Below are 27,290 nucleotides of genomic sequence, written 5' to 3' on the forward strand. Positions count from 1 at the left end.
ATATTTAAATAAGTATATATAAATATAAGTTTTTATACAATGAAAATATTATTTCAGTTAAAAAAAAGCTATATTTCTCCGAACGCTCTTCTTTATCACAATGTTATTTATGTATTGTATTTTACGCGCGCGTACATTTTTTATCACATTATTACTGGAAATACAAAAGTAGCTCAATGTAGTTGCTAAGTCTCTTTATATTCAAATGAACATTATATGTTCCCATATTTTCGATCTTTCTCGTTTCTTTTTTAAATAATTCTATTGAGTGAATTATTTTAGCAGGCTAGAACTCCGTTGCATTTTGTTAATCTGATCTGCGTTTTTTATTGCAAATAACTAGCTTTGAAAAAAGATCCCTCATGCATTCACAAACAGTCCTCCATTAAATTTTGCTTGGTCGGTAGCCGCTCTCGCTGCGATGCGAATTCAAGCGATGGCTGATATGCGAAGGAACACAAATGGAGGAACAGGGCGGTTAGGGTGACCCTATCCTTCCGCAGAGGGCCAATCATCGAGTTTACATTGCCGTCTGTGTGCGTGCAAGTCGGCAAGAAGTGTATGCATGTGTGTGCGCACATAGAAGCGAATGCGTGTGCAAACCCTTAGATACACGGATACGAGGAACGTCTGTGTACGTACCATCAGCCACGTTTGCACGTGGCAGGACGTGATTGCACGTGGGTACGGGGGGAAGGGGGGGAGAGAGAAGGGGCTGGGAGGGTAACTAACCCCGCGTTTACCGCTGGTTATTGAATATAAATCAAGCTATGATCAGTAAGTCATCGCGCTGGTATAGGCCTGCCATGAAGTTTGCCTCATTCGCGGCGAAACAATGTGGATATGCAAACGTTTACCAGAGTACCTAGGAAATGGTTAATCGTCACAAGAGGTCTACAAAAATTGGTATTTCAAGTCATAGTGTGTACAGAAAAATAAAATTTTTTTATCAAGTGAGAAATTAAAAACACACACGCTTAATATGATAAATTTAATAAAATCTTGTACGCCGTCACTAACATCTGTATTTTTTTCTACTATATATATATATTATTTCAAATATTAATTTAGACATATTTGTGTGTGTTTTCACAATACATATAATAGTTTCTTAACATCTTTAAATTCCGGAAGTAAAATTTATTCAAGAAATAAAATTTTATTAAAAAAATATATATACATAGATATATTTATATAGGAAGAATTTTGTTAAAATATCTAAAAATTTAACTAAATGCAGACCTGAAAATAATTTTGTTTAGATCATTAAAGCATTGGGAGAACTACATATGTAGTAAATAAAATTCACACATTAATTTAGCAACCAAAATCCTGCTTGACTGTCATTTGGTCGTTTCATATTTACTTGTCTTAATTATATAAAACATGTAAACTGATTATTAAAATATTAAAATCTTTTATTAGTCCATTAAAATTAATTTCAGATTTCTATCTACCTAAATTTTTAGATATTACAGTAAAATCATTCTTTCCATTTACATATCAAAATTATGAATTTCGCAAAATGTTATTAAGGAATTTTCGAATCTAATCCTGATATTTTTTTTATACCTCATCCTGTACCTGAATGTAATTCAAAAAATTGCTTTAAATGTCTAATTAAATAGTGAAAGGATTTGATTTCTGGGATGCGTTAAAAACTGGAGACTTGTCGGTGCAGCTCGGTGTGCATAAATGCGCCCAGCGTAAATTGCATAAAAATCAACGGCGACGTGTGTCACGACCGTGGGGACTCGCGCAGTTTTCGACGCCGGGTGGCGCGTATGAAATTAGCGGCGTGTAGACGGGCAAGATGAAAATACGTATACCGCCTGTGGCGTTGCACAACGCGCCAGTTGACTGCGCTTTATCTACTAACCATGTAAAGTAATTCTATGCATTTTGAAGCGGACACCGCGTTTATCAGTCGGTTGAAACGAAACGTGCCCCCCTTTCCACTTTCGGCGCGCTCCACGCGATGACACGCGCGTGCATTCTTAACTCAGCGTGACGCGCGATATATAATACATAAAACTGCATATATTTATGTAGGTACGTATAAACGCAACGCTACACGCTTATCTATCGGCCCATCACGACAACATTTTGTCGCGCTGTCACGTCGTGTCATAATACAGAAAAATTCTAGGAGACGACGACATACAACCATGAGTATAGGATTAAAATCTTTAGAAGCTTTATATATGTATAATATTTAAAAAATTACGGTATATCATTCTACACATAAAAAAGTAATAATTGATACAAAATATTTTATCTTTTAAAATATAATTTATAATTCGCATATTTAGAAATTATTATTGCAAATAATTTTACATTATTATTCATGACGTTTTGCTGGAGACATATATATAATAATATTTGTATTAAATTTTGGATATATATTGTAAATATAACTGTCAAATTTTTTTATTTCACATTTTCGAAAAAATTTTTCAAAATATTGTAATTGTATACTTTTTATTTTATTACTTTTATAAAATACCTAATTTTATTAAATAGATATTCTTATAAAAATAATTAAAACAGAAATAAAAATTAGAATTATTTATAAAATATTATAGAGTATATAAAATCTCTTATTGTGTGTGAGACAATATGAATATTATGTGATTGAAATATCTTTCTTAAAATATTCGATAACGTGCTGATTATCTACATTCCTTTTTTAATATCAGCGACAAATGATGAAGATACATGCATGAAATACATATGTATAATCAATGTGTATTTCATAATGAATCATCACTTATCAATACCGATTTTTTTTAATACAGAAAATTTTATGAAATGATGACTTTGCTTGACGAGACCTAATTATAGAAGTAAGTATTTGTTATTGATCGAGTCATGTACACTAATCGATCGTGGCAGGAAATAATTAATATCAGAGTAAATATACAGTTTGCTCTACCCTGCGGCGAAGGGCGGTGACGACAAAGATCGACAAAGGGATTTACGGAACACCCATGACATGTATTCGCGATATGTAATAGTATATACGACTCAGCTAATTACGTGGTTCGATCCCTCGTCATGTACGTCATGAATGTCATGATATTTGTTCCATGCAGAAGATATTGCATGAATATGTAGTGCACTTGTGTACCAAATGAGCACGATCATCGGCATGTGATCATCAATTATGTTTCATCGATACTCTGTAACTCCAATTCGAAATCCTACGTTTAACTTGAAATTTGAATTTGCAGATTTCACGAAATAACAGAAATTGATTATACGGAGAGTAAAAGCTTTTTTTTTAATAAAAATATATAGTTCAAAATATAAAGTAAAAATATTTTATTTATATGTATTTAAATGCAATTAAAATGACATATCTAAATATTTTTATAGATTAAAAAAATAAAAACAGATAAAATTATTTATAAGCTAAAAATATAAAAGGAGATAATAATCTTTTTTTTTTAGTGTGTGTAACTCTTCGTCACGTTACAAATATCTCACATAATTAAATATCATAGAATTGAAATGCGGAATACGGTATTAAAGTAAGATGTAATCTTTAAGATATTCCCGGAAGAGACGTGGAAAATTTGTAGGGGAAATGCGTTGGGGAGCGTTAACACTTCGTCGCACCGACGACATTACGTCACTTTCTTCGTTGGCCATTTCAAGTAGGCAGAAGACCTTCTCAGACGGAGATTAGGAGGTTGCAGGGTTTCTATAAATAATGCAACGTTTAACCCACCCTCTCCCCTCCGACTGCTCAACGACAAGCTAGTCCCGCACCCCAATGTCGGAGACAACGTTTTAAGTGGCGGTGCTTGTTTCCCGCTCGCCTGCTTGGAAAGTTAAAGTTAATGCGGAAAGGAAACGTACAAATTGTAGAGTGGAAAGTCGTAATAGATTAGGCGTATTTTTATTCCAATATTAAACAATTTTTTGACTTTATGTCGATATTATTATTTTTACTATTTTCTTCAATTTGATTTCATTAGATACAACTGTTTTTAAAATTCTTCTCTAATATGCTTATAACAAGAACATTTCACATTGAAACGTTTTCATTGTAAATAAAATACAACAGATCATACTATTTATTGGCAATGATTTGTCTTCAATATTTAGAAAATTACATTATTAATAAAAAATTTTACATAAATATAATAATCTAATAGAATTTTATGTTATAAATAAAGCTCGGAACAAAACGGATATATTTGACGTTTAACATGTAGTGGCAGTATGAATCATCAGAGCTTATTTCGTAATTTCTTCTCGTATATCGTTTCGCTTGATATATATATAACATTATTATTTTGTTATTATTATTATTACATTAAATGACAATCATTGAGCAATTTATATTTATTATACATCATGTATGTTGCTATAATGATACAATATAAATAATGGTTTCTATTACGCTATGATTGGAAACTGTAGGCAGAATAGTATCGAACGTCATTTTCAGACCAGTAACATATGTTGCTGCAACATTAGCGTACTTAATGTTCATTGGGGAGCAATAATACGCCGTAACATTTACATTCAAATTACAGGTAAACAATATCGTGTGCCAATGATTATTACCAGTTCAACTGCGGTTATACACAAGTACGTTACGAATCGTGTACGAATAATCGTTAATAGACAAATCGATTGACACTTGACTACCCTCGCGCAATTAACTTTATTTGTGTACGGAAAGAACAATCTTGTTATAGTATTTAAAAATTTAGCTCAATACAAATCTGGAAATATTTTTTTACACCAACAAAAGAATTATGTAAAATACTTAAGTATTGAATGTCCCATGTAATTATTTTGATATAGTCCAATAAAATTATTTTTTGATTTGTTAAATTTTTAGATATTTCCTCAAAATTATTCTCCCTTCCCCCCCCCCCCCCCCCCCCACAGAAATCTGGTGATGCCAACCAGATTGAACAATAAAGTATAATGGAGCAACTATTTATGTGGTGTGTGTTGTGCTTGAACCACAATGGTTGAATGATTTATGTTGTAGTAATGACAGTATTTGGTTGCTACAACCAAATTATTTCTTGAACATTCAACCATGAATGTTATAATGATAACTGGATTATTTGGTTAGTTTAAACAAATTATATTGATGTGGTGTAAAGACTAATAGTTGTCATCGCTCTTAGATCATTGTAGTGATCCAAACCATAAGAATAGATTAAGTTACTACCAATTTCTATTTATGATAAAGAAATGTTTCCTGCGGTATATATAATTTTGAGGATAACTTAAATTTTTCCTCAGAATATATTATCGGTATTTGTAACTTCATACGTATTTGAAAATTCAAATCCAGTTTGAACGGATTGAATCTTCCCCAAGCAACTACGGTATAATCGTATGATTATGAGGGCTTCTCCGGGGTGGAGATCTATTCTTGCTTAACATCCCGTACAGAGATGTGGCTACTCGTAGAAGCCCAAAGCCAACCGAGCATCAATATTAATGGAGCTATGCCGCATTTAGGGCGGAATAATGTATAGTGATCGCATTGGATAAGTGTACGTTGAGATTGTATATAGGTATACGCATACACAAAGCATGCACGCACGCACGCACGCATCATACATAGTGGGTCGCGTGTGTGGCCCCGCATCCTATCGGTATCGCGACCATAATGTGTCACCACCGATCGACTAGGACGCGTAATTTCAATCGCGTCGTACCCATTACCGTGTCATTATGTCACGATGTAATGATGTAAACTAATGCTTCTCCCATGCAAGCACGTAAATGTAATATTTTGTGATACGATGTAAAGCCAAAGTTATGGTAGCAAACTTGAGTATAGCTTCAGGTTGATGCGATTAAAATTGATCGTCATAAACGATAACGACGATTATTATAATTTTACCACGCAAACACATTATCTGACATGAATTATATTAAATTACTTGCTATTAAATTTCGTGCGTATATCAAATTTGAATTTAGCAAACACGAAACAATCAAATGTAATTGTATAATAATAACAATATTGTATATTTACGATATATTTGCGTTATATATTTAGAAAATCATAATTTATTTATATATAAATTCTATATTCCTTAATATTTATTTTTTATGTTTCAACGAATGTTACGCGATGATCACGAATGTTCTGACATTTTTACGAATTCTCCTATTTGAAAAATATTTTATTCGCGATAATAGTTCATGAATATCACCGCAAAATAAGTGAAAATTCAGCAGCATTAAGAGATTATATACAGCTGTACATATAGATCTTCGAAATATATTTTTCCTGCGTACGCGCGAAAGGAAGATATAAATTTTACCAAACGGCCAAAGATATATACGCTGTCTTGGAAGCAAGGTGTCACATGCGCGTTTTATGGCGTGTAATTTCAATAAGGACGAGTATATTATCGTGTTGAAGTATATATTACAGTAAATCTGTGTTCCGTATATCGATTCACATATCACTTTTGCATGCGGGAAATATTGATTAGTTTTTTTAAATAGTTATTACAGGGTATTATTTTATTGCGTTATATATTCAGTTAATATCAAGGGATTGTTTTTCACTTATTAATTAAAAATAATTGATGCCTTATAATTAAGGAAAAAAGGATGTACACTCTTTCTTTCCTGCGCGACATCGATTTTAATATTCAATTTTCTGATCAACAAAACTGATTTATTGCGACAGGACGTCGAATCCTTGAAGAGGAAAAAATTGTAGGAAAGTTTCAAACTATATAAAAACTGTGAGATTTTATATTTAATAAAATAAAAACTCAGAGAAATGCTGACGGGAAATTAAAAAAGTATATTACAATTTTTACTACTGTAAGGATGGCCCGGAACCGCCGAATGTGACATTGAAAGTACTACGTTCGACAAATTTGGAACTTTTTCTCTCTGCTTGACGTTGATTTCGATATTAAATTTTCCAGCGTAACGACAAAACTGATTTATTGCGACGGGACGTCGATATCGATTCCTCGGGGGAGAAAATCGCATGGCGCGAGTCGCAAACGCGCACACGGCGCGGAAATTGCGCGACTTTTCTTCTCGAGATCTCGGGCGCGAAGGGACATCCCCGAGATGGGAATTTTCGAATATATTTTCATCTCGCTGTAAACTCATACCGCGCACGCGAAGCCTGTCGGAGACCTGCTTCGCTAGTCGCTGTGCCCGGGGAAAACACGGATATGAAATTCGAACTGCGGAATTTCGATTGGCTCTATCGACGCGTTCTTCGCAAATTAGCTTACTCGCAGGTGGGGAGTGGAAAGGGGGGCACAGAATTCAAATTTAATCGTGCGGCAGCCTTTGCAGTTCCAAACAGGGTTTGCCTACACGGGGAAGTGGCATTATTAGCTTTCGAATCGAACCAATCAAGTCGCTTCCTTATTAAGCCCTGCAGGGTTCCTCTCTCCCTTGTCCTTGTCTCGATTTGTCGTCATACGGCAGCAACGAATCTCTGAAAAGTCTTTCCGTCTCTCCCCAATATAATTCTCCTTTTTTGTGCGATTGTCATGCCTGTTTTTGATGTTTAATTTTTCATGTATTGACCGACTTTGAATCAAACTATTAAGGATGCCAAAGTAATTTGGACTTTCTCGATCTAAATTCGAAATAAATATCGTTATCATTTATATATATTATATTTTTTTCAATGTTTTCTTCTGATAAACATTTCATCTTTATCTAACCAAAATATTGTTATATTCTAGACTTCCATCGAAACATATACATTTACTAGTAAATTTTCCTTTTATTTATTTTATAATATAGAGTATATTATAAATACTTTTATACGAATATTGAAAATATTAATTTTATTTTATTAAATAATAGTAAATGAAATAATAAGCGTGTTAATACATAATAAACTATAATCAAATATATATTATATATCTATGTTAAAAAATATATTGATGCACATATCAAAGTCTTTGTATTTTCTTTAGGATAAGTCAATTATCCTAAAAAATACTTTGACGTGGTTCGGCGGCCAATGATTTTCTTATCCCGTCTTCTCTGCCGTTTTAGTAACGAAAAGTGCCAATAGAAAAAAAAAAAACAAGGAAGAATGAGAGTGAGAGTGTATGTGTAAAAGCGTAACGCAATTAAAAAGGGTTCTCCGGGTCGGTTTCTTGCTTGTCTCGGCAATTTCGTCCGGACGTGGAGAGGAAGTATTCAGTCATTGCAGATAGACGCGATCAATAGCAATTTTAATTGCTAATTAAGCGCGGCGCTAGTTAGATGGATATGTGTTTCGTATTTAATCCTGCGATAAGACGATAAGGCGGTAGGGGTTGCAAACTATACAACGCTTACCCGTTTGTGGTTGAGTCAAAAACATCGTTGTAGTCCTCGTCCGTACTGTAGTCCTGCACGTCAGTATCCGAATCCTCGACATCGCCATTTCCACCTGTAAGAAAATAATTTTCATTAATTCTGTATCTGTATAGTTACATAATTGTATCTAGATGTATTATATGTATCTATTTCTGTATCTACAGCCTTAATTTATTAAGGAAAAAGTATCACATCAGGGGGTATCACAAAATGTTCTTTTTCTTTAACACTAATTGTAAGATAATAATTTTAATATAAAAACATAATTTAATATAAAAAATATAAAAACAATGAAAAAAAAGATGAATCAAACAGCCAAATCGTTCTCTTCGTTTTGATCACAAAATATGGTAGTATAATTTAATAGAGAAAAACAAATCTTTTGAGATTTTGTAATTTTTTACTTGCCACTGTTTAATTTCAGGGACCATGGCCATTAAATGAAGTTTTGCGTTTTCTTGTATTAAATAGAACGGCAATTAACGTTCTTTTATGGTAAGATTATATAGTTCCTTATAAAGTTCGTCGTGAAACGAACCGTTGTCGATTCAATATTGATGTTAAATCGAGAGTGGATCAAACTTACTTGAAGGATTAAATTAATTCTCGTGCACATTTCCGGTCAATTTGATTTGAATAGAACTTAATTATCAGTTACGATAATCAAATATTATCCGAACACCCTTATTTTGCAAAATATTGAAAAGAATATGGAATTATTAAACTCTTCTATATATTATTATTTAATATAATCATTATATTACTTTTCCAACTGCTAAAAGCAATTTTGTTAAATATAAATATAAATTATAATTGCTATTTATTTATTAATAAGATATCGGTAATAATAGATTATACGCCATTTTGACTGTAGCAATTGAGAATTAATTAATTGAATAAGCTAAACAAAAATAATTCTAAATTTGATTGCAACATACGTGCTTTAATTAAAATTATTCTTGACTAACAATTTATTTCTCTGGAAATACATATTAGTGGCGTTTCCACCCTTTATCATCATTTTTATATTAATTTGACGATTTTTTTCAGCGTTCCTGTGCACAGGAGATTCAAGAGGTTTAACGCATCGAATTCCCGACATTCCGCCGATTAAATTACAAGCGGTACAACGGATATATTTGCCGAAGTCGGAGGGGTAATCTCCATGCACACAATCATAACTTACTCGCACGTCTTCCGGATCCTAGTAGGTAATATATTTGGCTAGACGGTGCCGTCAACAAACGATACCGTCGGTCGGCGGTGCCGCGAGATTAATTTGTGAATCGTGATTAAGGTCGGCACGTTCCCGAGGTTGTTAGCGCGGTAATGAGTAATCCACCGGCGAAAGAGGTTTAATATGGAATCCCATTCTGTGTGGGACGGTACACGTGGCGTTATTCAGCATGTTATAATTGAACTGATGCAAATAATATTGAAACTATTATATTTATAAGCTGTCGTATTTTCTAAAAATTATTTTAACGCAATAAAAATATATAAATGATAAATATAGAAATATTAGTGTACAACAAAAATCGAATCTTTTTTCCGTTTTATAAATAAAATATTTTAAATGTAGAAAATTAGATTTATTTTGGTATAATATTTTGGAAGAAGAGGCAAACAAATTTTAATGTACTTTTACATTTATAGTAAATTAATATAATTTTGTAATGTACAATATAAAGTATTATTTAATAAATATTCTGCAAAATAAAGATTTTATATAATAATAATAAATAGTTTTAACTATTAATCAAATTATACACGTATAATACGTATAAAAGCATCTTGCACTTCCTACTTGGGCGACGCGACGTACCGTAACGTGGTTTCGAAAGAGTGCAATTTTGTCGACGTTATGTCATAATTCCATTCACAAAAGTTGGCAACGTCCAGGCGCACGTCGTGTCGTCTCGTAGTATACTGTACGTGTAAAGTTTTTGGCTCGCAGCCGTAGCCAAGCTATTAAATAATCGAGTAAATTATCCACTCTTTCAATATCTCCCGCAACGTCAGCTGAGCGGATGCCAAGAACAAATTTAAACTTTTCCCTGCTCTCTCACGAGCATCGCCTTTCGATCCATTGACTAACTTGATCTATCCGCCACATATCAGACGTTGATGGCTTACAAAAATGTTGTAACTCAAAATATTAAATTTCTCAGTATTGCGCGAGAAGATTCTATACGTACTTTTCTTTAATAAAAAATTTGCAATTTCATTTTTTATAAAATTAAATAAAATAAAAATATTTTCACATCTTTTTTATATAACATTTCCACTAAAGGAAGATAAATTTTCGTGAAACAAAACTGGAAAACTTTTGGGTATAAACATTTTCTATTATAATAAATATGCCATCCCAATATATAAAACACAAATCTGTTCTAGAGATTCTTATCTTTTTACATGTCATACTTGATATGTAACTTCATTTTATTACTGTGAAACATATATTCCCATTGATTGACACTTCAAAAATAATTTCAGAATTACAATCTTGTATTAAACTATCGATTTGATTATATGATCCATCGCCACGCTGGAACGATGATAACAATTTTTTTTTGCCAGTTTCCCCCTCTCGTACGTGCTTTATCATAGATGGGTTGCGACGCCGGGATTTTGATCGGATACAGAGAAGTTTTGCAAATATTGATATGGGAAAAATACGAATTTTATTCACCGTGTATCTGCGATGCGTCCCGCCCGGATTGTAAAGTGACGTTTAACTTCGAATTTCGTCTGCGCCGCGAGTTTTTCGGCGAACGCACGATAAAAAATCCACTCAAAACAAATACGAAAAATCTCTGGCCGATGTAAAATAAAAACGCGCGCGGTATATGACAAATACCGAACGAGCGCGCAGAGCTCCCATCTCTACTTCTACATCGAGATTGTAATATTGATTGACAAAGCCGTGTGACGTTTTTAATATATGAAATATGTAGGAGATGCACGATTTATCGACGCAGATTTTCCGATCGCGCAATCAATGACAAAGCGCTCTGTAAATCAAGCACTTGTAGCAAACAACAGCGGTGGATTTATGTGCTTCCGTTTAGTTCTTTTTTAATATCAAATTTAGTTTTCAGAATTCATATTTCACTAAAAACATTACTGGCGCAATACTGGAAATATTAAAACTGTATCATATTTCCATTCTAACACGGACACTTTTATGTGTTTCATAAACTTAATAAAGAAAAATACGGAAGAATCCTTCGTCATTTATAATTTAACAAGATTACATAATTATTTATAGAATTCCTCCACGGAAAAATACGATAAGACAACAATTTATTTTCACGCATATAATTAGTATAGAAGAGATCTTCAAATCTGGTTAAAATATTAAAAATGCGGAGAGTACATTAGAATTTTGATCTTCCTCAACGAGGATTCTCTCTCTGATTAAGCAAGCCGTGCTTTAATCTCGCCTATCAGCGTTGCAGTGATATTACAACGCGTCGAGCAGCCGTTTCGTTACCGTCGCGTAATTGTCGCCACGAGATTGCGGCCGCAGAAAGCCCGTTCCTGCACTCTTTCGCTCGCACCCGTTCTCTCCACCATGACGATTCGTCTAATACGAAAGTAGTACCGCGGGACACCGAGAGGAGAGAGTGACTAATCCCGCTGCTGCCAGTCGCTGACAGAAACGTTCTCCTAGGACTCATAAAGACAGTAATCTCGAATCCTCGCGTCATGCACTTACTCCGTGTCCCACGTACCGGTAAGAGTCGTAAAAATGGCGAACGGTGACTGGCTGTCGGATAATAGCGCAGATGTCAGGCGAAATCAAGCAGACTGTCGAAAAGAAAAGATAATCGAGTCTCCTAAACACTTGTTTTATAGCTTACGTGTATAATACTCTCCTTTAAATTTCCTTTTCTATTATTTAATAAATATGTAAATTGTTACATGACATATGTATTTTCGTTTATATAAAAATACAGGATAAAAATAAAGATATTTTTTTTTGTTATATTATAGAGATAACTACAAAAAAAAAACTTTTTGATCGTTATTAAATGATTATATAATACATAATTATCATTACAATATATGTATATTTGTACGTATTTTTAAAGATATTCAAACATTCTTTTGTTCAATATAAATAACACGCGCTTTTTGCTATGCATTATTAAATATTGCGTGAATATTATATTAGGAATTTATATTGTAATCTCTTTGTAAATAAAATTCTTCATCGGAAAATTCTATTCACGTCATAATTTTGGATTTCTGATAAACGTTATTGACGTGTAACATTAGCCAATGCAGTCCGGCACATTGTCGGAAGTACACAATTCTGGCATCTCTGTATTTCGCGCATCCGCACGTGCGTTCTATGTTTACATCGTATGTACACCAGTTGGCAAATGTCGTCAACGCAGGTTTCATTTTGAATTAACGGGTTGATGATATCGCAAATATAATGAGATTCACCATACCACTCGTGAAAATCGCTGCAAAATTCGCTGCTTTAACATGCTCGCTGTAATCATTGAAAGTGGTACATTTATGTGATTAAAAACTTGAATGTATTTTCCGTTCTTCACACAAGTTCCTTTTTGACATTTATTTTATTGTCATTTTATCGATATCGCAACTCTAAAATAAAATGGACACAATCGGAAATATTTGAGCATCACAGAGAAGAGATAAAATATGAACGAGCATTGCTCTATATTTTTCAAAAAGTAACTCAATGTTTTATTGACACTTTTGTTATTTGCGTTAAACGTATTGAATTTACTGAAATGATTCTAAATAATTCCATATTCATGAAATATTTATTACGAATAACAGCGTTGCGTCGAAAAAATCATAATAATTAAATTTTTGCAACACATAGTCGGTTTGAATTACGATTCAAGTTAAATTTCACAGGTCGTTGAGTGCCGCCACCAAAACTCCTTTAACGACTTCTAATTTCAATGTTACGTGCATACGAATATTTTTCGTGTATTCGGCTGAATGCGAATCGAGCCGCGCGAATCACAGGAACATACTTTTTTTTTTTAATTACAACGCGACTACAGCCGCGCAATTTACGGAAAGAGACAAGTTGCGCTGCATCGCAAAATAGCATCGGGTCGAAAATTGCATCCGTATTTTTCCATTGTTTAACTATATATTCGATCAAATTTCATATTGCCACTGTAAAATTCACATTGCTGAAAAAAAATTCGCTTATTTTCACGATACAAATTATTATTTGTTTTCTTATAAAGTTCATTCTTTATAAAGTTTCAATCTAAAATATTATTTATAAAAAAAACATTTTCTCTGCCAAAAATTACTCTTTAAATTCATTCGAGCGGAATCTCACTCTAAAGAGTAAAAATTGAGCCAGTCTTTAAAAAGAGTGTGTCAATTTTTAATTTTTAAGAGTGAGATTTCACTCTTCAGACAATTCACTCAAACAATTTTAGAGAGTAAGTTATCCGCGCGTCTGAGACGCGCGTCAAATATATGTTCCATGAAAATATGAGCGTCTGGTAGAAATTTCAAGCGTTTCGTTGTAACAATCGTGAAATTCTGATACACATCGTGGAAGAGTGCTGCTTCGATCGCTGCTCGATCTGCTGACTGTCGTCGGTATACGACGACGGTGCAACCGCAATCTACGTGCACTGTACGGAAACCATTTGGAGCAAGTGTCTGGTTACGTGGTACGCGTCCCTCGTGAAAACGAACGCCCGCAGTATGGGAAAAGAGAAGGAACTGTATGTGCGTACGTGTGTGTGAAACGTGCATATACCACTCGTGGGAGAGGACCAATAAAATCGAACGCTATTGTAGTCACCGCGTCCCCTTATGTTTCTCCATACTCTTTCCCGGAAAACCGCGGAGAAACCTAAGAATACACAATTTCAATCCAATCATAAAGTATACATGGTAGCAAGAGAACAAACATTTTTTATAATTTTAACGATTTTTTTTTATTTTTAGAATTCAAAGTCGATACTTTTTTGACAACTTTTGTATTTCTTTATTATTTCATCTCAATCCTTCATTACATATTAAATTGCATATTAAATTGCAATAATTAAAATCACACATCGTGATAAAAATCTGATTGGAATAAACAAATAAAATTTCTCTTTGTGTGTACCGCCTGAGAAGTAATAAAAAGATATCGAATATCTTTATGTGATAAGCAATTTTGCAAACCATTTTCATGGAATCCACACGATACAAATCGTTGTCGTTATGCGTCGTAATTTCTACTATATTATAAAATATGCGGCGAGTGATGAGGTTAATCAACCTCTATACACGCGTCATCGGGACATTGCTCTCTCAGGCGCGATGTCTAAACGAAATTTCAATTTCTCCTAGACGGCTGGCTGGCGCGAAACAAAGCGGGTCGAGCCGCGTGTGTCAGAAGCAGACTGACACGCGGCGCCGCATTCGCAACATTGGCATCCCACCAACGGCACATCACCGAGCCGTCATTATGCATTCGGGGTACAGCTTTAAACAAAACCGTGCCTACGCGCCGGCCGCAGGCGCCTTGACATGACGTGGTTAATTTCAGCACAACGATAATTAGTCGGCATTTAGAATTCATTGAACGTGCACGTCAACTTTTTTTCCAACCTGACAAACAAAATTACAAGAGCGGCGCATAATTGTGGTGTGTTTCCCTTCTCGACGCCACACTTACATGCATTGAATTTACTGTAAAGCGTTGTGTCTCATCTTTTTATATCAGACTTATCAGAGCATGGTATTTTTGGATTATTTGTAGCCGTATGCATGTCACCACGATGAAAAATAAAAAGAGAATATGAAAAATCATATATCATATACCGCGAATAAATGACAAGAAGAGCTAGTAGTTTAAAAGAGATGAAAAAAGGGACGGTTTTCATTCAGCTCAGCAGAAAAAAAGTACGAGTGCCCTTTTAATTTAAGGTATATTCGTATAGCACGAGCTTTGCATTTAAATGGCTAAAAAAATCGACGACCACGTAGAAATCTCGCGCGCTTTCAGAATTTTTTATACGGAATAGACTGAACATCAGCATATTTTTCCTATTCATTTAACATAACTGTTCTATTGTTATTGAAAACAATCGTGTAAAACTCTCATTTAATAATAATAGTCGGTGATACCATAAAATTATAATAAGACAATTTTATTCCTATATATTGATGTTTTCTTATTCCTCTAAAAAATTTGAAAAACTTGCCTTTAGATGTTTAAAATCTTCCTCACACATGACAAAAAATTTCACATTTTAATCAACTTAATTCGCAATATTCAAAATACCTAATACTTAAAAAAAAAAAAGCTAAAAAAGTTTTTCCATCTAATTTGTATTACGATAAACTTGCCTCTACCCGCAGTTTATCATAAAATCCATAAACGAGAGGTGGTGCATGAAGGCAATTCATGCGTAACATTCGCGTATTTTCCGGCCGAATGAATGCATCGGCGATCGCGTTGGTGAATTTGTGTTTCGTCGCACATAAAAACATATTTCTAGCCTGGCTGTACCGTGACGAAACGTGTGACCGATTGAGATTATTTAAAACACTGGCGCGGGCGGCTCCGCCGCGCATGGACCGCGCGGGCTTTCGACCGCGGCTATTAGCGCGTTAAATATGCGCCCCGGGCGTGATCCGCGTTATGCGCGGAACGTGATCACCGTAAATTACATGTAAACCCCCATTAACTATTTATCCGTGTTAACGTATTGCATTTGATGCGCGGTTTCGATATGCATGTCGCAGTACTTTCTTTAGGAGTTTTCATCGACTGTTACAGGTGATTGTGTACACACGTGTTACGCATGTCATTATCCTTTAAAATAAAATTCTTTAGTAAAGAACGGAAATCGGAATATCGATTTATTCTTTTGAAGTATCTTACTGAACTCCGACGTGCATGTGTTACATTTAAATATTAGTAATTCAAGATATTTATCTTTTTTCTTTCCTACCTTTGTACACATTAAAAATATTGGTGTAGATTTAGCATCATTAATATGATTAAATAAGTAAATATAACATATCTTTTAATATTTATATTTTAACTAGAATATATAGACACATATATTGAAACGTTTGATTTATATGTTAAATAATCCATATGACTCTTATATATCCTTTATCTTTTTTATATTTGTTTTCTTACATAATGTTTGTATAATTTTCTAGCATATTCATCTTATGTTAAATTCGACATTTTTTCCAACAATGTGATGTCAATACTAATTACATAGTCAAAACACTATCCATGGTGTGGATTTAAAACCTATGATATTAAATCCATATCATATTGGTGTTAATATTATAACACAAACACGATGAGAATTATATGTATATAGACATCGCACGGTGTTAAACCCACAGTCATACTTTTTAGAGTGTAGGTACTTTTAAAATTTACTTTAGGTTTTGGGAGAGATTCGCCGAAAAAGAAACTTGTGCATTTAAAGAGTTAACTGACTCGAAGACCGAATTAAACTTTTGTCGCGAATCCGATTTCAACAAAAAGTACTGAGTACAAAATCACGTTTGTCAATCCACGGATCGCAGGTTTTCGATGCCTGATGGTCGATCGGTTGTTGGTCCCCTCGTCGCCGTTAGCAACTTTCACCGTTGTACCTGGCGATTAGATACTCAAGAGAAACGTCCTTCATCGGGGGAAAACCTGGTTTAACGCGATGAAGGAAGCCGCAACAGTGAATTGACCCAAAGTTTACCGGGGTTGTCCGCCACAACCACTTTAAGCCGCGTACTCTCTCTCTTTGTGCTCGATGGATCCTCATGTAGAAGCCTTCAAACCCCCGTTTTGCCGCGGGCTCTGGTGTGGACAGTTCCCTAAAGCGATTCTTGACCAACTCCGACTATTCAGTTCTATGCTCACAGTCACTCGAGCTAAATCCACTTTGGTTATCTCGGAATCGTTTGACCGAGTAAAAAGATAATTTGTACATTTTATTATGTTGTAGAAATCCAAACGAACTACATTATTCTCACTGTGATTCTCGTATATTCATGATTGTCTTATTTAAACGTTAAATTAACACTGAATAAATCTTGTCTTTAATTTTCTAAAAGTTTAACATTATCATTTCAAGTAAAGTTACTTAGTTGCGTAGTTACTTTGCGTGCCAAGGAATTATGCACAATGTAAAATTAACCCTTCGTCAGCAACATAAATTTTAACTCTTCCGTCAGCAATAGAGGTTTTTAAGAAATATTTTTCATTATTCCAAATTATATAAAAATCTAAAAAAATTTAGTATATATTTTCTAAGTTTTAATAAGTTTTTATTATTATAGAAGTTAATAAATTATATTTTACTTACTTTTTATAGATTGGAATTTATCTACCAAAATTCACAATATATATTAAAATATCGATGGTCTTTAAAGACTCTAGTGACGGAGAGTTAATTTTTTACGATATTTAAATTTTATATTATGACAAAATCGATATAACAGCATTTATTTATAATAAATTAGAAAATCGTAAACACAAAAAATATTATCGTGTTTCTTGCAGCAAGAAATAATTGAAAAGAGAAATGAAGATATAAACGAGCATAAAAAATAAAATTTTTAATAAATTTAAGAAATTAAAAAAAAAATTAAATATATTCGACGTCGGATACATTATGACAAACGCTACTTAATCGAGTAAAGCGCAATTCAATGCGTCGCGTAAACCTGTATCTCCGTATAGTTATGTTGCGTAACATAGATCAAGATTACAATCATGTAATCCGCGATCGTAGAAAAGCGCCTGGCACTTGTAAAGCCGGTACGTGTCGCTCGTTGTTCACGTGCGGCATAAAAGAAATCGGAAGAGAACCATAAATCAGAGTCGCGACGTGGCCGTCGTTGGTTGTGAGCAGCTTTTAAAAGACTTGGCGCACTGGTTCTTTTTTTTTTTTTTAAAGCCCGCCATCGTAGAGTGTATAACTCGCGTTGGAAAGGTTCACATTAAAATTTCATTTCGCGTTGACGCTGCCCAAATAATTTCACGCTGAATGCTCGCGCAGATCTTACGTAATCAACGAGCGTACGCTCTCCGTCTTTAGAAAATTTAATTTCGCCATGATTGCCAAAGAAAAACGCTACATTATGGAACTGCGACCTCAGCAAACTATATAAGAGGCTCTTTATCTTACTTTTCCTTAAAAATCAAATGTTAGGTAAAACGAGACATCGTGAAGTTTGAGTTCTTAATCGGAATAGAGGTAATTTTAATTTTTTGGTTGATAAACATCAGCAATATTATATACGTAGTAATTAATTTTTCACGCATTGCACGTTTGAATCGCCGAAGAGTGTCGGATGTACGGGATTGATTATACAGATACATTCATCCATGTATCTCACAAGAGGCTCACTAAATGCATACGAATGCACGAGAGATTCATTGAGTCTTATAGATATCAGATTTAAATATTACAAGTTATAATTATCTTTGAATAGAACGTACCATTGAATAACATATACCTACGCCATTGCCCGCGGGGTGCTTCCGCTTCCTAACGCACTATGCGAGTGTTCGCCGTACATACCGTGAAGCGAAAGGTCTGCTAGACGCGCCAACATTCTCCCCCCTTCGCCATTGTGATGTCCCGTAATAATCGAAAATGGCACCCTCTTTCCCTTTTCTCTTGCCGACCTTTGCGGCAGCGCGGTTGTGCCAGCTATCAAAATAAAACGTCCTCGACAGCATTCGGGTCGATTGTGAGACCGTGAAATATCGACGAAGTTACGGACGCCTATTGTGACGTTCGACAGTTCGTTTATATCATTTAACGCTTTGACCGTCTTTATGGCGAATCATGACTGAGAGAACGAATATATTTGGATGTGCAATGTATTTGAGAGTTTCTACGATGAGAAATGGTTGGTGGAGCTATCGCTCTTGCTAGGTCTTTCATCAATAGTAACGCATGTATTGTAACTGAAGAGAAGACTTTTGCAGTCATGTCATTAAAAAAAAAATTTTCAGTTAGTTTATTAAAAAAATTTAAAATTGTGTGTGTACTTATTTCTCTCCATTGTATATTATATACACATGTTTTCTAGATATATATGTACTCTTTAAATTCTTTGGAATAGAATCTTACTCTAAAGAATGAAAATTGAGCCAATTTTGAAAAAAAAATAGCACAATTTTTAATCTTTAAGAGTGAGATTTCACTCTTCAATGTGACAATTTAATACTTAAAAAATTTTAAAGAGTATATATAAAAATTAATAAATGAAATGCGATTAAAAAATCTGTGTATCAGTTTTTTTACAGACTGTTTAAATTTAGTCTAAAAAAAATTTCTCATAAATTATAATGCCAAAGAAATTGTCTTTAATTTATATTATTTTATCGCAACAACAGTATTCATAAGTCTAACGTTTATTTTTTACAAAATTTTAATTATTTTTTATATTTCTTTTTATCTCATTTTGCTTGTGGCAGAAAAAACTACTTATCGACTAGGTAAACTCATGTGCGATTACATTGGGGAACCCGCTGATCCGGCAAATTCGCACACGGCACTCGACGGTTTCATGGCGCATTTTCATCCTGGCCAAATAATATCACACATTAAATACGGTTATCGACCCCGACTAAGAAATTACTTTCTGCTTTAATAATTCATGTAACACATATTGCCTAATAAAGTCATTCTTTCCTTCAATATAAATATTATATATATAATCTCTCTCTCTTGACATACAAAATACTATATATAACAGAAATGAAATATAAAATATCTTTCCGTAAAAAAATACATAAATGCATATTTAAAGAGATATGCGTAGTGTAGCAATAAAGTTTAATAGATGTTACGAGAAAATAAGTATCACTTAATTAATACCTATACAAATGACTTTTACTGTCTTTTAAAGTAACTCTACAAAAGTAGAATCGTACAATCTGCGAGAACTCTGTGAAAAGTCATCTTTGGATATTGCCTTAAAACTCTTGATTGCATTTCTCTTTTTAAAACAGAGAGAGAGAAAGAGTTTCGAGTCTCGTTTAAAGTTAAAGTAACGTTAGTGCAATTGGACTTAAGTCTTATACAGTTTGAAATAGAACACAAAAAGTCATAATAATATCGTAAGGGCATCACATCACCTAACCTTATTTGTTATAAGTTCATTGTTGAATTTATTTTTATGTATCTCAAATGACATCCTATGATATGATTATGACTTACAAACTCTGTATCCTACCTGGGGGGTTCTGATTCAAAGCGTGTACGGTAATCCTTGAGAGAGCGTTGAATTACTGATTTGAATCATTCTCCCAGCAGGTTTCTTTTTGTTCCATCTGATTCAAAGCGTGTACGGCAATCCTTGAGAGAGCGTTGAATTACTGATTTGAATCATTCTCCCAGCAGGTTTCTTTTTGTTCCCTAAACAAAAGGAGACGGTAAAAAGAATTCAAATTACAAACATTTCGAACATTGAGAACCGAGTGACAACAAGACGTTATTCAAAGATAATTTTAAACAATTTCCGCAAACTGTATAAACGTTGTCAAAAGTGTATTGTCTTTAGAAGGGATTACTTTAAAGATCAATAAAGATCATTTGTATATTAAGTGACATTTGTTTTCTAACATTTACCAAACTTTGTTGCCATACCATGTATGTACGTTTCTCATCATATAAAGCCACGATGGTAATTTCCGTCTATAAAATAAATTACCAGTTAATGAATATGAACTACTTGTTATAGACAATATGATAAAACATTTCAACACAAATATTAAGCTTTTAATGATATATACGATTTTAAATAAATTTGTTACTAAATTTTTATAAACGACTTAGAATTGTACACATATATTAAAAGCTTAATATTTTAAGTGTCTCATCACTTTGTCCAACAATTGATTCATGTCCACTAACTGGTACATTTACCTTATAATAAATTTTAACAAATTAGTGAGATGCAAGGAATTTTGTTCAGTCGTACAAGGTGACAATTATTCTTCACTAAACGAACGAACTCGCTGGTTAACAATTTGCGATGAGGCGTCGGTTGAGGGTTGAGAGAAGATCCTTGGGAGATCTTTCGTTGCCTCAAGGACAACGACACAGCGGAGGGAAGCGGGCTTCTGAAAAGGCGTCGTTGGCGCAGGATTACCATGAGAATAAGGACCCGCTGTCAGCAGTGTCAAAATACGACCGTACCTTCGCACAGACGGCTCGCTCCGGCCCGGTTCGGCGCGGCGCGTCGCGCCTAAAAACGCACCATTCAAAGGTGAGACTGCCGTGCCTCGGTACAACGCGACTTAAAAATTTTACACCTCGGGGAGCGCGTGACTCTCCCTGTAAAGAACCGATCGTATTCCGGGCCGCATAATCGCGAGGGTCGCGCGGATCCTTTGGAAAACTTAATTCTTGGCCACGGGCACCATATTAGGGGCCACGCCCTCCTGGGCTCCTTCAGGAAAGGTGAGAAAGGTTCAATTAAGCAGCACCGCTTTCTTAACGAAACTTTCAAGGTATAATAACTTGTTAGCATTGAAAAGAAGCTTTTATAAGGAATTATAAAGAATCTAATAAAATAATATTAAATTTTTTTATAAGATCCGAATATATCTTCACAGAAACTTGATATTTATAAGTATTCTAATATTTTAATATGATAAATTTAACATAACAATATGCAATTTAAATTTATCAAAAAATCTGAGATATAGTATTTAAATGAAAATATATAAATAAGTACTATTAAATAACACAACACACACAACACACACACAACACACACACAACACAACACACATAAAATTTATATTATTGATCACTAAAAATATATAGAATATTATTCTTGAATAAAATTTTACACAATTTGTAATATTATAATATAGGTAATTTCTATCATTCAAACGTGTCGAATAACATCGTATGAGTTTTCTTAAACTTAACAAAGAACAAATTGCAAAGTTCATTCGCGAGATTATTTCCGACCTGATCCAACAATACAAAGAATAAAAGACTTGTACCACCGGTTTTGCTTAGGCATAATGAGATCAGAATAATCAGAAGTGGAAAGAGAGCGGAAGGAACGCGGAGAGGGCTCAGCGCATCGCGAAACGAGGAACGCGTGACGCAGAGAAATGGCGTTTCTAAAGAAGGCGCGAGACGAGCGTCTGACAAGAGCCTCACAATACTCTCACTCGGGACGACTCCCCTGGATTTATGCGCGCGTCAAAGTCACCGTAGCGGATGCGCCTTGGTATGCGGTTCCTTACGCGCGTTTGTTGCGTGCCGCGACTGCCGCAAGCAAAATCGAGAGGGAAAGAACGACGTCAACAACGAGCCCGACGGAAAATCCCGCGGCAATCCCGCGATTATCTCAAACATATCTCGAGTTTTTTTTATAAGATTTATCCTTAGTCGCCTCCTTCCCGGTTCCTATTTCCTATTTCATGGGCCGTCTACAATGGCTCAAGTCGCCTACTTCCCGGTTCCTATTTCCTGTTTGATGAGCCGTCTACAATGACAGCTGCAGTAACAGATTAGGCTGTATAAGAGTAAGAAATTAACCAATCACAGTCGATTAGGAAATACTAAATCTGACGGCTCAATTCTAAGCAGAATCACAACGTACACAGATGACACAGTGTATCTTACACAGTGTTTTAGCTGTAATACAGTGTTACACACTGCTCGAAACAGTAAAAAGCTAAGTACGAGCATATAAAACATGTCAATGTTACCAAACTTTTCAAAAAGTTATTTGATATAGCCATACTTATTTAGTGGTAAAACCGTCAAAAGCTGTCAATTCTGAAACATTTATAGCTCAAGTGTAAATTAAAATCATAAATCTATTATCGATATGCTAAATATAATCATAAGAAGAAGAATAGAAGACAACAATGAATTCTAATGTTACATTGTGAAACGATTATAAACTGCGTTTGAACAACTATCTTACATAGTGGAACACAGTGTAATGTCAAAAAAGATGCACAAGAAATGAATAAAAATACAAAATTGTAGAATTAAACTAATTAAGCATTTCCATAAGTTCAATTATATTATTGAAATGTAACGCGGAGTTGATCGAAATGTATATTGATCAATGCGACCGCATTAATTTTCCCATTGCCATTAAGTGCACATATCCACATGATTGCGCGGGGAAAATTGCAAATTGCACCACCGCAGAACATGGTAGGTAGAATTAACCGCGATATAATTTAACGCATGTCTCAATCAATCGAATTAATCGGGCTACCAATGGTGTCCTGCCAATATCGCAACACACCTGCATATTCGTAACGGAAATCATAATTTTACTTGACGGCTACATGCAAGAAGAGAGAGAGACGGAAGATTAAACCTCTGTGTGAAGCCAAACCCACTTTTTCAAAATTTGGAAAATATAAGTAAAGTTCTCTGGTTGCCCCCTTAAGAGTTCTACAGTTCTACATACATCGGTTTTTAACAAACGTTCCGTCGATTAAAGCGTCGATGAAAACACTTCAAAGTATCGGAGGCGCTAATTTCACAATTCCGAAACTTTGACTTATACTTCTTTATCTTTTATTTTGTTAAAAATCGATATACAGAACTTCAGAACTTTTTTTGGGGACCAACCACAATTCTGCTTATTTTTTTTTAATTTTGAAAAGGTGAAGCCAGCTTCACAGAGGTAGGGATTAAACCAAGCTATGATGTCTCCTACAATCAAATTGAGATAAATTACGGGTAAAAGCAGTACATTGTTCTCTTCACCCCTTTTCACCTCTTTTTACCTCACACTTTTTCCTTGCCCGTGTTTTCAGGCAGAGAGAGGTTCGTGTTTCTCATTTACTTCACGCATAGTAAATGTGCATAATATGTATGTACACTGGCATAACTTAAAATGATCAACTTTTAAAGCAAGAAAAGGAAGGAACAAAAAGCACTTCCGTCTTCATACCTTATATCGAAATTGTGCAACATTTATTTTAATGAGAAACATGAAAGCATACATGATGACTGTTAAAATTTCGTGAGCGTCATTCTGAATAAAAAAAAAGAACAAATGTTTCTATAAACATTAGGTCACAAATGCTTCAAAATAATTAATACAAATACAGTAATAAAAAAATAATGACTTTATTTAATTCTATTAATTCAATAGTAAAGTATTTGTAGAAACATTGTTCTTACTTCTTATCCAGGAATACGCTCATGAAATTTGAAGACATAGGTACTTATAACTTGCTTCATACATGTACGTATAATATCTATTTAAAATATGTATAAGTAAGTAAATAGAGATTTTAGTAAAATATTATTAAATATTCTATACTGATAAATATAATCAGAATAATAAATATGTCTTTAAGATGAAAACTGTTAATTCTGAGATAATTTTGATAATCTTATTAGTAAAAGGAGTATGAGAGTAAAATTTCTTTTAGACGCTTATACAATTAGTAGATCCTTATAAGATAATATATACATATAAAGTGTCTCCATCCTGTCCACGTTTCGTTGATTTTACGTTTAATTTCGCACTCGCCGTCATATCCCCAGGTTTTGCGAGGACCAGTTGGCGAAGACAGGAAGGGACTCGGGTAAGGTGATCTTTCGTTACCCCCTACGGGAGAAGGAAAAGGACTGGAGAAGGTAGAGGAAGGATAACCCGTGCTATATTTCAGAAGCACGTCCCACGTTAATGCAGTAATTTCGCAGATAGCGAATTTTGCTGTAGCCCAGCGCTAATTGCTGGTGAGGGGTACAGGACGATGTAATATCGTCGTCTCCGGCGGTGAGAGAGAGTGTGTTCTCGGGGAAAGAGGGAACGGGAGTGTCACGTGCAAGTGTGCGTGGCCGTGTGCGTGCGTATCCATAAATAGATGATTCCGCATAATTAAAGAGCTACGCTACGATAAGAGGATGTTGAAGCGAGAAAGTTTTACGCGCTTTCGCAAAGATCCCGAGTGTTTGAAAATTTTTCTGCGTACACTACTTCGTTTTCTGCGATTCTATGTAATTTCAAAGGTCGAATGGCCTGTATGCGTTTCATTTCCTATGGTTTCACATAGGCACGTTGCTCGTTAATTTTAAGAGAACAAAGTGACTGAAAAATATGGAAGTAATAAAGAAATAATCATAATTTTAATACAAATTTTAACAATGTGTGTGTTTTGCACTTAAGTATAAAAATCAAAAATCTAAAGAATTTTACTATATTTACCTACTTTTTAATTAATATAAATAAATAATATAATAAATTATTATTATAAAATCCATACTTTTTTTATAATGACTTCAAGAAAAAAGCAACTGAACAAAATACTATTGTACACGAAAATCTTTATTTTATACTTTAAACACTTCGTGCGCGTACACAAGACCGAAAGTCTATAATTTTCCATCGTGCGAGACTCGTCATGTGAGACTCACAATTAGCAACTTTTTTTCCCCTCTGACAAAGTTGTACTTGTTATAGGGAAAATATTATATATCCCCGCGATAAAACTCCCAAGGTGTCGGCCAATAAAAATTTGGACTCTGCGGGGAATCGGCAGAGTATACACACATATACGTATGTACTTAACGTATCATTTCTCTCGCGTGACGACGAAAGTCTCGCGTGCTGGGTGTCACTTACGCGACGCGGTATATATTTCCGTGCGCGAGTGCGTTGTCACGCGTCTGCAACACGCGCGCTTATGTGTGCGTGGTGCCAGGGTGCAGCAAGGCAGGAGGGAAAGAGAAGAAAGTGGGGATATGCAACACAGCTCTCTTATCTGCGCGCATTATTGGCACATTATTCAGACTGCCGGGGCACCACCCTCGACTGTCCTGACTGTCACGTCGTGTAACTTGGTACTCACTTCGTACTTTCAGCAGCGCGAGAGTACGTGTCGGCGCCAATCGCGCGGGTGCACGTGCGTGCAAAGTTGCGTGCATGCGTATCGAGCGAGTCTCACGAAAAGTCGGCTCCCATATTCACGTAAATGCACGCTGAGAAAGGAGACGAGGGAGGAATCGCGATGACGATCTTCGTTGACGGCTGTGTGACAAGTCTCTTGGGAAAAAATGGATTAATATCGCGAAGTTGGCTCTTCGCAATAATACAGATCAAATATTAATATGCATTTGCAAATTAGAAAAATATTAAAAAAAAGTAAATAAACTTAATAATATTATTAATTTCATGTAAATATATTAAAGTAAAAAAGTAATATTATCAGAAATTTTTTTGTGACGGATTGACTGTGTATCAAGAACGTGTTTTAAATGGCAGCGTTCTTTTGACTTATTAGAACATATTTTTGAAAAGTTAATAGTTATAAAACGAACACGAGCTTGCGCGGTTGGCGAGGCAAAGAGAAAGATTATTGTTTCCTCTTCGTGAAGGAAACATTAATCTTGAATTCCCAAGAGAAAAACGATGATTAATGGGAATATTTTCAACGCGTGTGCTAATAAAGCTATCATGATGAAAAGAAATATTATACTTCGAATAAAGTACTTGCCGTTTAAAAGGGGAAAAAATATTAATGAATGAGTGAGAAATTTATTTTGTTTCCTTAAAATGGCTTACATATTTTTCCAAACATAATACATTTTATATATTAAAAACGTATACATTTAATTAAAAATGTATTTTCAATCTACTATAATGTACTATATATATATTGAATTTAATATTATTTATGTGTAACGTATTTTAATCAATTAACATGCAAATATATAATATATTTTTCAAAACACGCATTATACTAAAATAAAAACTTTTAAATAATATTAAATATTGAAACGGTGTTTTCAGAATGATAAAACTCTGTTTTATAACTTACATTTAATTTACATAATATTTCCAATTTCATTTTTATCTTATAAATTATGGAATATAAATTTGAAAATTAAATATTTTTTACAAAGCAGTTTCTGTACTTTATAAAATAGAGAAATTAAACTTTATATAAA

At 34.3% G+C, this 27,290-nt stretch overlaps 1 protein-coding gene across 1 annotated transcript in view; it reads right to left on the reverse strand.

The window, feature by feature from the left end:
• Positions 1-8,361, reverse strand: part of Ror (tyrosine-protein kinase transmembrane receptor Ror) — a 49,842-nt gene extending 41,481 nt beyond the window's left edge. Inside the window, exon 1 of the mRNA XM_018543808.1 lies at positions 8,323-8,361. The gene's annotated coding sequence lies outside the window, so the exon portion shown is untranslated. The remainder of the gene's footprint in view (positions 1-8,322) is intronic.
• Between the last annotated feature and the right edge of the window lie 18,929 nt (positions 8,362-27,290).

This window comes from Cyphomyrmex costatus, unplaced genomic scaffold (genome assembly GCF_001594065.2).
Source record: "Cyphomyrmex costatus isolate MS0001 unplaced genomic scaffold, Ccosl1.0 scaffold4, whole genome shotgun sequence".
Classification (NCBI taxonomy): domain Eukaryota; kingdom Metazoa; phylum Arthropoda; class Insecta; order Hymenoptera; family Formicidae; genus Cyphomyrmex; species Cyphomyrmex costatus.